This window comes from Tamandua tetradactyla, chromosome 1 (assembly GCF_023851605.1).
Source record: "Tamandua tetradactyla isolate mTamTet1 chromosome 1, mTamTet1.pri, whole genome shotgun sequence".
Taxonomy (NCBI): domain Eukaryota; kingdom Metazoa; phylum Chordata; class Mammalia; order Pilosa; family Myrmecophagidae; genus Tamandua; species Tamandua tetradactyla.
The window spans coordinates 76,353,780-76,366,614 of record NC_135327.1 but is presented as its reverse complement, the minus strand read 5'-3'; the positions used below and the strand labels follow the sequence as shown (position 1 = coordinate 76,366,614).

Sequence of the window (12,835 nt, the reverse complement as noted above, 5' to 3'; positions counted from 1 at the left end):
CTTGAAAGTTGGCAAATACCAAATATAAAGCCAAGTTTTCTGTGGCCAGCATAAGAACCCAGGTAGAATCTGAACTTTGGAATAGATCATTTTAGGCTGAAAAGTTTCTGATTATTTCTTAATGAGCACTTTTCTTTTATACTCATGCAGCAGGCAATGAGAATAGTAAAATGAGTATATCATGGTCCCTTGTCTGAAGGTACCTACAGTTTCATGAAAAATATGAAATTGTTTTAGAACATCTAAAGCAAAAACATATCTAAATATGTGGGCATTAGTTTAAAATTCCGGGTTTAAGAAATATCACTTTATTATTTTTTTTGTATGCTGTATGACAGGGTCCCATTTCATTATTTTTCCACATGAGTATCCTGTTATTGCAGTACCATTTGTTGAATTTTGCTTGTTTGCTTTGTTTGTTTTTGGGAAGTGCATGGAATGGGAGCTGAACCCGGGTGTCCTGCATGGCAGGCAAGAATTCTACCACTGAACTACCCTAGCTTCCCACCTTAATTTATTTTTTAAAATCAAATTATATCTGACAGGTTAGCAAGAAACTCACTCCAGTGACGCACATTATTCCTTGGAAAATGGGAAACACAGATGATTTTGAGCCAAATTCAGACATAAGGGTCTTTGATGAGTTTGGAAGACTTACTTCTCATGTGAACCTCTGTAAGACTACAGTAAAGCACTTCTCTGAAGTCCTGACCTCTGCTTGGGGTTCCTCCAAGAAACAGAACAGTAGTGCCTACTTCTACATGGATGGGCCAAAGACTAATCCATTGTCAAGAAGGAGTTGGTTAAAAAAATGATAATGTGTGCATCCATTAACATGCAATGTAACTGTAAGAAAAAAAGCAAAAGCATTTCATGGACCAATTTGGAATGTATAAGAAGATACATAAAAGGGAACTATGGTGTCTATATCATTGCATCATTTGTTAAAATAAATGGAAAACTTGAGTGTATGTTTACATCATATGTTTTTATCTTATGTCTTCCTAGAATATTTCTAGAAGGATAAACAAGGAAACAATAAATTGGTTGCCTCTGCGCAAAGAAGTTGGAGCAGTCAGCAGAGTTGGAAGGAGGAATTTTGACTGTTTATACACTGAATTTTGTAATGTGACAATATATTATACATTGAAAACATTTAATTATAGTTTTCTGACTGCTGCAAATTTTTATTTTTTGTGTGGGTTTGTGTCAATGAAGAAAAAAATGAAATTTAGCGTGTAGTTCTTATACGTAGAAAATCAAATATTAAGGTAAATATGGGTAGCAGTATATATGACTTGAAAAAATGAAAACACTTTGGTTCTGGTTGAAGAAGATTAAATAGTGTAAATGGTCCAGGTATTTCCTATTTGTCATAGAAGAAAAGAGCCTAAAATTTCGACAAAGTTTTTATTTGATTCTTAGTAAAATGCCTTTATGAGAGATGCATCTGGAGAAACTAAAGAAAAGAAATGAAAACAGTATTTTGAGAGTAAATCAGGAAATTATATAACAAATTAAGAATAAACATTGAAAAGCTTAGTAAATACTTTTGAAAAAAAATAAAAGAGGATAAAATAGGTGCACGTATAACTTTATATACAACCAAATGTTAAAATTCTAAAATGATGAGATGGGGATAGATATTATAAATCAATAAAAAAAAATAAAAATTCCCTATTGTTAAAATGGCTTAACAGTTTTAGACAGGATATTCAATCATGGTCCCTACTACAAATTAAAAAAGCAAACAAACAAAAAAGGCAAAATGAAATAAATTCTGAATAAACTAGAGATTTGATGATATTAGTATTAAATTTTAGATGTACTAGGAGGAAATAGACCTGAATATGAATCGAACATTGAATAAATGTAGGGAATTTTAACCATTAGGTGACTGAGAAAACTAACGTTTTCAAACAAACAAAATGCAATCTGTTTTAACTTAAAAATTTTTAAATGATGGAAATATAAATTGCGTATATAAATTTACATCTAAACAATGTAAGTAATTACATATTAATATAGTCCTAATTAAAAGACAGAATACAAGGAATGTATTTTCATCCAAGCTCTAATTCAAATGACAAAGGAAGTTAACATATTTACTTATTTTAATTTCAAATTACCATTGATTTTATGTTAAAATTTACAAATATTACTAATCCATAACTTCACTGAGAAAAAGTAAGGGTACCAAATTTAAGCTAGTGATGTTGAAGACTTTATGGAAGATGGGAAGCTGATAGGATTTGAAACTCTTTTACAGACATATTTAAAACAAAGCAATGCCAGATTTTGAACATAACAGTTGAGGAAAATTATAACAGTCAGTTAACAAACTATAAGTAAACTATAACAATTGGGAAAGTGTAATTATAGTCACAATTACCATAAGAGATAAAGAAGGATAAGAAATCCCAGTGAAAAATCTCAGTGTATCTGTTGGAATCCTTGGAATGAGTTTAATTTCCTGGCTTGAGTCCCAGAGCCTAAAAGTACTATGGATTCAAACATTACTTGCTGCTGTGTTGCTATGTTGTGTGTTATGTCTACATATATGTTTATCTTTTTTACAAGTTGGTTATGTTTTACGATATAAATATTTTTATGTATTGATGTATTATTGATGCATGTTGGTGACTTTTGCATGACTGCATTGTCGTCAAAGAATATATTCTTTGTAACTGGACAGATTCCATTCAGATAAGTTTAAACAGTAAAGGGGTTTATGTGAGGCAGATCATAGAAGAAGGTGGAATAAAAGGCTTAACTGAAAGCATACAGACACAAAGTCCTAGAACAGGTGGTTGGACACAAAATGTTATAATATCTACTGCAATTGCTCTAGGGATATATCTGATATAAGGTCTCCATTAGAAGCATGAACTGGGAACCAGGGAAAAGCCTGGTGTATAGATTGTTACCACCAAAAGCCATTTCCATATAGAATCTTTTTCTTCATGTTGCTCACATCCAAATCAAAATAATGCTTCCTTTTAACAGATTGGTATAACCGACGTCATGCCTGCACAGGAGTTCCAAATGAGGGTGGGAAACTGAATCAAACAACTGGCTGTCCAAGACAAGAATAAAGGCTTAGTCCTTAAATGAATATCCTCTCCTTTAAATTATTTATCAAGTTCTTGTTCATTTATTTGTTTTTAGTTTGAAAACCTAACCAAACTTTTGAGTCTTTTTTTGTACGTTGTATTGGAATGCACTTTTGTATTTAAATCTACTGTTACACTTACCATTGTTGCTTTTAATTCAATTTTCCGTAGATCTATAGCAGGACACAAAATGGGTTTGAGTTCTGACTGTTGAACCTACTTCTCTTCAGTCTAGCTGCTGCAGAAACTCAGGCAATTAATGTTCATTATCGTTATTGTTATTGTGATTATTTGACTTCCCTGAGTTTACAACAACTGGGTAGTTGAACTCTCCTTAATGGCGTGAATTCCATAACCCATGAAGGATAAAAATTACATCCAGCCTATTAAGGACCTCTAATCTCCAAGCACAAATGGCAAAGAAAATTTAGTTTATAAGGTCACCTCCCTTCTGAGAGCAGAATGGGCCAGCTCATGGATTACCATTATATGCAAGCAAATTCTCATGAGAATCAAGCCCTCACTCCATGCTATCACATCATATTCTGTTGATTGCTCATGGGAACTCATAGGAACTTGGACATAACCTTTGCTTCCCCTTACCCAGGCTCTCAAGACACTACTGAGCATCCGATTCAGACAAAGGCATGTGGAGGTGTAGAACAAGGCACATGGCATTCATGTTCCCATCTTTCAGAAGTGTCTTCCAGCTCTGTTGCTGGTTGCTGTGAAAGGCTCTATGTACTTTAAGGTGACAAGCTTGACAATAAATACATATAAAATGAATATTTGCACAGAGGCATTCCATTTCTAAAACTGTATTGATAAAGCATTATATTAGTATAAATGCAAGTATGTTGGTATTTATTGAGGTGTCTATAAAATTAAAATGTTGGAAACAATCTGTGAGTAAAGAGCAGGGAATTATTTAATGAAGTTTTAATATAACCAGATTGATTTAAATTTAGGATTGAGGAAAATATTTTTCTTTGTTGAAAACAGTTTATGCTATCAATACTTTAAACTGAAAAAAAACACAATGGGTTATGAAACAGCTTGCACACTCTTTTTGAAGAGATGCATTATATGTTTTCTGACTTGAAAGGTTTTTGTCCTTGGCTTATTTTTAACATCATATTTCTTGATTTTTCTTCTGAACTCAGGTCTTCTCTTCTTCAGTGTCCCTGCTGAGCATAGCATGCCCTCCTTTGCTTGATCAATAAATGCTGACACTCTGTAGAGATAAGATTTAGGTCATCTTCTCTGGCAGCTGAAGAAACATAATACTATACACCTTTTTTTTTTTCTGAGAAGGTGAAACTTTGAATAATATGTGAATATCTTTTAAATAGAAAACTAGTGTTTAATGAAAGAATGGAGTCATTTGGCCCTTGTAGCAGTTAGGGTTTGTGGTAGTTAGATTCAGTTGTCAACTTGGCCAGGTGAAGGTGCCTAGTTCTGTTGCTGTGGACATGAGCCAACGGTACGTGAACCTCATCTGTTGCTCATTATATCTGCGGTCAGCTAGGAGGCGTGCCTGCTTCAATGAATGATGTTTGATATAATTGGCTGGTGCTTAAATGAGAGAGCTCAACATAGCACATCTCACACAGCTCAACATACCTCATCTCAGCACTCACAGCTCAGCCCAGGCCTTTGGAGGTACAGAAAGAAATCACCCTGGGGAAAGTTGTTGGAACCCAGAGGCCTGGAGAGAAGGCCAGCAGAGATTACCCTGTGTCTTCCCACCTAATAAAGAACCTTGGTTGAAAGTTAACTGCCTTCCCACATAAGAAAGAATCTCAGTTGAAAGTTAGCTGCCTTTCCTCTGAAGACCTAATGAAATAAATCCCCTTTTATTAAAAGCTAATCCATCTCTGGTGTGTTGATTCCAGCAGCTAGCAAACTAAACAGGTTCCATCTGGAAAGCCAAGCTACTCTGAGTAGTAACAGCTTGAGATTTAGTATAGGGTTTAGACATTACCCGGTGGTAGGAGCTGAAGAAATCTGTGTGACGCTATTGCTTCTGCCTGTGGGTGGGTCAGACATGGCTTTAAGATGGTAGGGCCAGCAGCCAGGAAGAAAAGCTGGATATGAAAACAAGGAGAAAATGAACAACCTAGACTCAATGAGGACACACCATAGTCACATCTGCCTCTATCACTCCTGACCTCAAATATGTAAGAGACCTGCAGAATTACCTGTGCAAGCTATTATGAGCTGAATTGCATTTGCCCCGAAAGATATGTCTGCATTTGAACTCCTAGTCGATCAGAATGTGAACTTTGGAGCATTAGGGTGGTTGCAGTTGGAATTAGATAAGTTAAAATAAGAACATATTGGAGGTAGATGGTCCTATAATTGAGTATGACTGGTGTCCTTACAAGAAGGGAAGAAAAGCACAGTCACACAAGGAGAGAAGGCCATGTGACTGCAGAGGCAGAGATTGCAGTGCTGCAGCTACAACTTAACGAATTTGAAGCATTGCCTGGAAACACCAGAAGCTGGATGGGGCAAGGAGTGGTCCTTCTCTACAGGTTTTAGAGGGAGCATGGTCCTACCAATATCTTGATTTCAGACTTTTAGCCTCTAGTAACGAGAGAAAAATATCTGTTATTTTACCCACCTAATTTTGTGATACTTTGTTACGATAGCCTTAGAAAGCACATGCTTATTCTAGCTCTCGGAGAAACTAAGGAGGAGACAAGAAAGAACTGGAAGATGTACGTGGAGAGCAGAAAATCAGCAGAAATGTACCTGAGTTGCAGTGGTGTCTGCTGCCAATGCTGATTTTTCAGAACATGAAAGAAACGATTGTCCCTTTACTTCTGCCTTCCAAATTGCCCACACATTTCTTTCATGGCCAACCCTAGCCTAGAACGATACAGAGAAGAAGGAATTCTGGGAAATGTATTTCCAGCTTATCTAATTTGAAAAGTGCACCACCACCAAGGTTTTCAAATACTGTGTAATACTCTGTTACAAATTACATTGTGTATAAATAAGAAAGCCACAAGAAATAGAATGTGTAAAAATCAGGAAGCAGCGAGACAATGAATCCATTTACTGACTGAACAGGAAAAGATAATACAAGATTAAATATGACTATGCTCCATTCTTTTATCACTGGTGACAGTTTTTTTTCTGTTGTATTCCGTGATATTCTATCAAAGAGATAAGGAGTATTGCCTTGCCAAACCTTGGGGCCCATTCCATCTCTGTCCTTCTAAACTGAATCCCTGATTTCTGTGTTTGTAAGAATCTATGAATTGTGGAATATGTACAGATTAGAAATATGTTTTAAATAATTGAAGCAAGTCTTAAAACTAGCATTGGGTATAGAGTTGTTTATAAACTGTGCATGTGCACAATTACTTTGATCTAATTAGATTCCCAGTGAACTAGCGTTATTTTTCTGCCTCTTTTCTCATATTGCATCATCCTTAGGACTGGACACTCCCTAGTCAGGTTCACGGGGTTTGAATTCTAGCTCCCCCGCCTACTCAGCCATGTGATTTTGAGCAATTTCCTTTGACCCAGTTTCCTAATCTATGAAATCATGGTAAGAATTATCTCTTTTCTCATTGAGTTGTTCAAAGAATCCAATTAGTGTAGATGTAAGTCAGTAGAATAAAGTGATCCTGGAACACAAGAAGCTGTCTGTGAGTGTTAACTACTATTTTAGCTCTCCACCCCGGAACTGTGACCCTCTCTGGGACTCATTGTTAGAATGCAGAACCTTCAGAGCCTGGCGCAGCTGCTCAATTTATTGTCTCCATGATATGGTCTGACTTTAGCAAGACTGAATTAAATAAAAGTATTTAGGACAATTCTAAACAATTTTGGAGACAGATGTATCTTTGAATCAAGCAACCCCATCCAATCTTACAGTTTCAGGATCAAAACATTCTGAACATTTCCTAAAGAGCTTGTCCATTTTGAAGTCTGGTTGCCAATGCTCCCAAACATCTTCTTCTGGAGGTCTCACCTTGAATGCAGTATTTCCAACTTAAAAATCACAATTAGCACCCTCGCATGCAATATTTTTGCTAGTTCATTAAATGTAACACTACCCAATTGCTTATGCCAGCAACTTGGACTAACTAGTACAGTAACCTCCTCAGTGTTCGCTGTTCTTACCTCTTGCCCCCAATCTATTTCTATGAACACTGCTCACTTCTGTATTTTTGATAGTCCCTATCTATTGGCTCCTTAACATCATGAATAAAATATTCTTTTTTCTCACATCCTATGAAAATTGATCCTAAATTGTGTTCTGACTACTTTATCCATCTCTACCCTATCCATCAGTTTGAGTTCTTGTAATTATTTTCTATGACGAGAGTTTCCTTTCCCTTACTTAATTACATGATTAATCAAAATTGCCTTTTCCTCATTGCTTATTAACTACTGAAACAGTTCTTTCTAGAGTCAACAATGACCTACTTGTATTTAATTTTGATGGGTATTTTCCAGCCCCTTCTTAAATGATGTCAAACCAGCAGACAAGAATCTTGACAGTATCTTTCTTCTGGAAATGTACTCTCTCTTTGGTTTTTATCTTCTACACTTTCCTAGTCCCCCATCTCTCTGGCTTCTTTCTCTTTTCTTTTAACCCTCCACTCCAAATTTCTCTTCAGTCTACTAGTCCTCAAAGTAGGGTGATCCTTAGGTTTCTGTCCTGTTGTCCTCTCAATCTGTAAAACTCAATCTGCCTATCTTACTCACTCTTGGGTATTCTGCATTCATCTATATGCACATGAATAATAAATCTCTATCTAAGACATAGAAAATATCTTGAGTTTCCTACCTATTTCCAACTGCCTCTGCACAGCTTGTTGGAATACCTCATTCCTGCTTGAAATTCAACAAGTTCAAAATTAAGCTCATGTTCCTTCCCTACCCTCTAAGTTTGTTCCTTGCTCAATGTTTCCCATCCCAGTGGATGGTTCCATTAATGGCTCCCCTCTCCCTCCTCTTTCATGTCTCAACAATCACCAAATTCTGGCCACAGCACCTTTTTCCCTTTTCTGTTTCCACACTTTAAGTATGGCCCACGATCACCTCTCTCCTATTTATTGCAATATCTTCATTATCAGAGTTTTAGCTTCTGATTCATAATCTATAATGTCTGCAGAGTGATTTTTCTGAAATGCAGATGTTTTCCCAAAGCCCTTTAGGACCTACCCATTTACATTCACGTTTTTAAAAATTACACTTACTATATTTTTTTGCAAATATTTTACTGGGAAGTCCTTACTCATTTGCCACAGCTTTGTACTGTAATAATCTCAAGGTTAATTTTTCTTCTATTCTTTCTTGAAGTTCTTTCAATGGTATGAGTTCAGCATGCTCACCATTGCCTCTGCCTCTGCTTGGAACTCACCCACTCCCCATGCCTTCATCTGGCTTAGGTAGTGATTTTTCTACCTAACTCCACTGCTTGGGGAGATTCTTCCTTGGCTCTCTGTCTGTGAGGAGGTTGCTGTTTCAGTTTGCTAAAGCTGCTGGAATGCAATATACCAGAAATGGGTTGTCTTTTAACAATGGGGATTTGTTAAGCTACAAATTACAATCCTAAGGCCATGAAAATGTCCAAATTAAGGCATCAACAGGAGGATACCTTCTCTGAAGAAAGACATGGGGATTCCTCTGTCACATAGGAAGGCATCTGCTATTCTTTGCTCCTGGGTTTTGTCCTTGTTTGCTTCTCCAGGGACACCTCTCTGAGCTTTCTGTGTCCTAAGGGTATTCCCTTAGTGTCTCTGGGTATTTCTCTCTCTTGGCATCCTTCACTTGATTTCATCTTTCTGCTCCTCTGTCTCTGAAATCCCTCTCATAAAGGATTCCAGTAAAGGATTAAGACCCACCTTGAACTGGGTGGGTCACATCTCCATGGAAACAGTCTAATCAAATGGTCCCACCCTCAGTAGGTCTGACCCCACAAGAATGAATTAAAAGAACATAGTCTTCTCTGGGGTATGTAAAAAATTCAAATCAGCACAATTCAGTCTTTACATCAAGTCTCACACTGAACCTTAAACTTTCCCTAACAGAGCTGAAAGCAAACTTTAACGCTAGTGCCTGTTAACCATTAAACTTTGTGAACAGACTCTTAAGTCGAATAGGGGAGAAATCACATATCTGTTTCTCATCTCTGAATATCCACTGTCTAGCCCAGAACTGGCACTGGGTCTTAGCTTAACTATTCTTAATTAAATTAATTAAGGTTTATTTTATTTCCTTTCCTCCAAGATTAATCTTTAAAAAAATCTCATTTCACTGCCTAGAGAATCCATCAGAACATTATAAAGTCCCATCAAAGCTCTGTAGCTTCATTTCAATCAGAAAATTGTGGATTTTCTCAGAAAATGAAATTTTGATTATTTTTATGATTCACACAGTATTTATTGAGCTGGTGAGCCAGGGTTTACTTTCAGTTTACTAAGAGATATTTAGATTTATGAAAAGATTTTAAATTTCATCAAACAGCTTTTTAAAAGTAATAAAGCATAATGGTTAAATCCTGCTGTGAATTTACTAGTTGTATAACTTTGGGCAAGTTTTGTAATTGCTTTCTGAATCAGCTACTTTATCTGAGGAATGGATGTAAATATAATAACAGAAATAAATAAATAATCTATCCATTAAGCAAGGAAGTTGGACCCCGGGCCTGAAATGTTGGTCTTTAAGATTTCGGTAGAGAGACAGTTCTCAGTTTTAGCCAAGTGCAGCATGTGGTCCTGAGGAGGGGTGAACAAAATGCAGTGATGCTGAAGGGAACTGACACCCAGCCAAACTATGAAACTAGCATGCATCATTGGTAAAGGTGGTGAGAACCCAAGACATTTTTACTGATGGGGGACACTAAATTGGCATAATGTTTTAGAGGACAGTTTTACACTTTCCATAGATTGATAAAGTGGGCTTATCATTTAAGCATTTCTACAAGCTTACTTCTTGGAAGTAAATATCTGCATACATTTCAAGGACATAACTTAAAGATACTAATAGTTATATTGCTTGAAGTACTGAAAAAGAGGTAAAACCATGGATTTGTTAAACGCGTGGTACATTGATGCCATGACTATTGTGATACTGGGATGAGTGTAGAACAACATGTACCCATAAAGAAAGATATCAACAATAGTTTATTAAGTACAAAAGCAATATTCAGTACAGAAAATTTTGCTATGATCCTGATTTGTAAACAAGTTATACATAATAATGAAACTCATCATCATGTATTTCACTGGTTTTACCAGTCAGTGCTCCAAATGTAAAATTTCTGGTTCTGTCACCCACCTATTTACAGTACTCCAATGACTTCTTTTTAGGATAGTGAAGATAATACTTTTCACAATCTACAACTCCTATATGCTGTGGCTCCTGTCCAACTCCTCAGACTCATGTTAAAACACAACTCCTCTTTCATTCTTTCTGCATGTCAACAACTCCAACATTGTCCTTTGATACACCATTTCCCTAGTGGTCCACTATTCTAAGTCCAGAGTCTATTTTCCTTATTGATTTTGCTTGAGTAATATCTGTTCACCTTCAGCTCTTGGTCAAGTTTCCATCCTCAAAAAGTGAATAAATAAATAATGAATGAATACCTTACTCCTCCGAGCACTGCAAATCTCTGCATTATATATTTTTATTGATCAGTGATCTCGCCACCACAGCTTTTACCACACTTGTCACTTTATATAATCTGTGATTATTTGCTATGTGCCTGTCGAATCCACTAGATTATAAAGTCCCTGAGGGAAACGTTTCACATCTGTGACCACTCATCACTTCATGGTCATCCCCTAGCATCCCCTAGGATCTGGCATGTTCATAGTAGGATGGCAGTTGACGTTTGGTGGATGAATGCAAGTTGTATTTACCTGACAGTATATTTACCAGCCATTTAAGAGCGGTTTTCTTTGGAGATTTAATCTGTGGAGAGTCTTACTTCCTTCTTTCTTTTGGTAGTTTTCATTTTTACTAGTTTTTACTATGAGCATGCCTTTATTCTTCTCTCAAGAAAACAAAAATATGACAAAAACATGTTTTTGTAGGAATTGCAGGCTCTCTGCAGGTTTCATGTGTATAGACTATTTCTGTCTTTCTCTGAGAGTTGCAACTTGAACAAATTAATCTGACACATTGTGTCTTCCCTGTTTATCCTGAAATACAGTATTTTAGATAGAGAATCAGGACTTTTCTACTTATCTTTCTTCAAAGAAGAAAGCACAAATGTAGTCCTCTAGTAATATCAATGATTGTAGGAGTCCTTCAGTATAATTAAAATTATAAGATTGTTGTGAGCACAGGTCACCTCCTAATTTAATATTTATCTATTTAGTTCCTTAACTCATTGTCATTCTTCTTTTATGGGTGTATATGGTATATTTTCTATGTTCTTCATAGAAATTAGCTGAAGTGTGTTTTTTTATTTTTATGAATATGCTTTATAAAGTTATCTATCAGAGGAATGTAGTAAAGTAAGTATTCGTAATTATTGCCTAAGATAATTTAAAATTACTGTTATGTTTCTAATCTACAGTCCTTGTAAGTCCTTGTAAGTGTTTTTTTTTCCAGAATCTTAGTGGCTTTTTGTAGTTCTCCTTAAATTGGCTATATGCAACAAATAAACACTGGAAATTGAAAATGAGGAGAACTTATGTCTTGTAGAAATACCCCTGGGAACTTTGCAGTATCATAGAAATGACTGAACAGAAGAAAAGAAGATGTCAGAATGCAGGGTTTACAATTACTGAAGCATTAAAACTATTTTTAAAGCATTTTTGTTTGAAAGAAGGTCTTCACTGAAGTCATTTAAAGACATCTATCCTTGAGTAGCTTTGCATTTCTAAAATCTCATTGGCTTTTTTTTAAATAAATCTCATTAATTTTTAAGGAACACTAAAAAAGGTAATTAAGCTCTACTTCCAATTGTTTTTCAGTTGCTTAAACATTGCTGACTTATACTGACAAAATGTTTAACTGGTTGGTGTGCATGTGTGTGTATGTGTGCGTATGTGTATGTGAAATGACTGGTATATGGCTTACATTATGAATCATTGTGCAAGATCTGTAAGACCTGAAAAGCATTGCTAATTGTCTCAAATGGAAGAGGGTGAGACTCTTTCTGGGGAAAATGTGTGGGTGTTAACATGAAAGGAGGAAAAAGGTTTTAGCCAAAGAGGAAAAGTGTCCTGAAGGTTTCCTAGTAGATGACCAGGCAAACCGTCTCCAGAAGACACACAGCAAAAGGGCATGGAGACCAAATCAAAGAGCTCAATACATATGGTTTGTTGTATCAGAGTAAAACATGAAAGAGGAAGCAGAGGGACAAAGATGAAGTAGGTTAACACAAATAAGATAAGATGCAGGTAGGATAGAGGCTCATACTATATGGATCCTGTGTTACATTTAGAGAAAGCTAAACAGCTGGTTAAATTCTGGTGAAATTATTGTTCAATTATTTATAAGGATTTCTAGCATAAACTTACAAAATTCTGAGTTTGTGTGTGCTTATATACATACATATATGTAATCATTTTTGTGTACATCATGTTTTTCTCTCTGCTGCGTGAGCCTTTCCTCTAACAGTGTGCTGGCTATAAGGACTGGAGTTGAGAGGCTCAGTTGGTTAGAGGTGACTAAAGCCTTTGTAGATTTGTTCTATAGAAGAGATACATGGACAAGAACAGCTGTTCACAGTTGTAACT

General features: G+C 36.0%; 1 long non-coding RNA gene across 1 annotated transcript; it reads right to left on the bottom strand.

Moving 5' to 3' along the window:
* Positions 1-4,093: 4,093 nt before the first annotated feature.
* LOC143684912 (uncharacterized) lies at positions 4,094-8,924 on the bottom strand. The gene is made up of 4 exons (XR_013176269.1): positions 8,737-8,924; positions 5,871-5,987; positions 5,098-5,200; positions 4,094-4,347 (listed from the first exon to the last, which is right to left on the bottom strand). It is a non-coding gene; the product is annotated as an uncharacterized LOC143684912 (long non-coding RNA).
* Between the last annotated feature and the right edge of the window lie 3,911 nt (positions 8,925-12,835).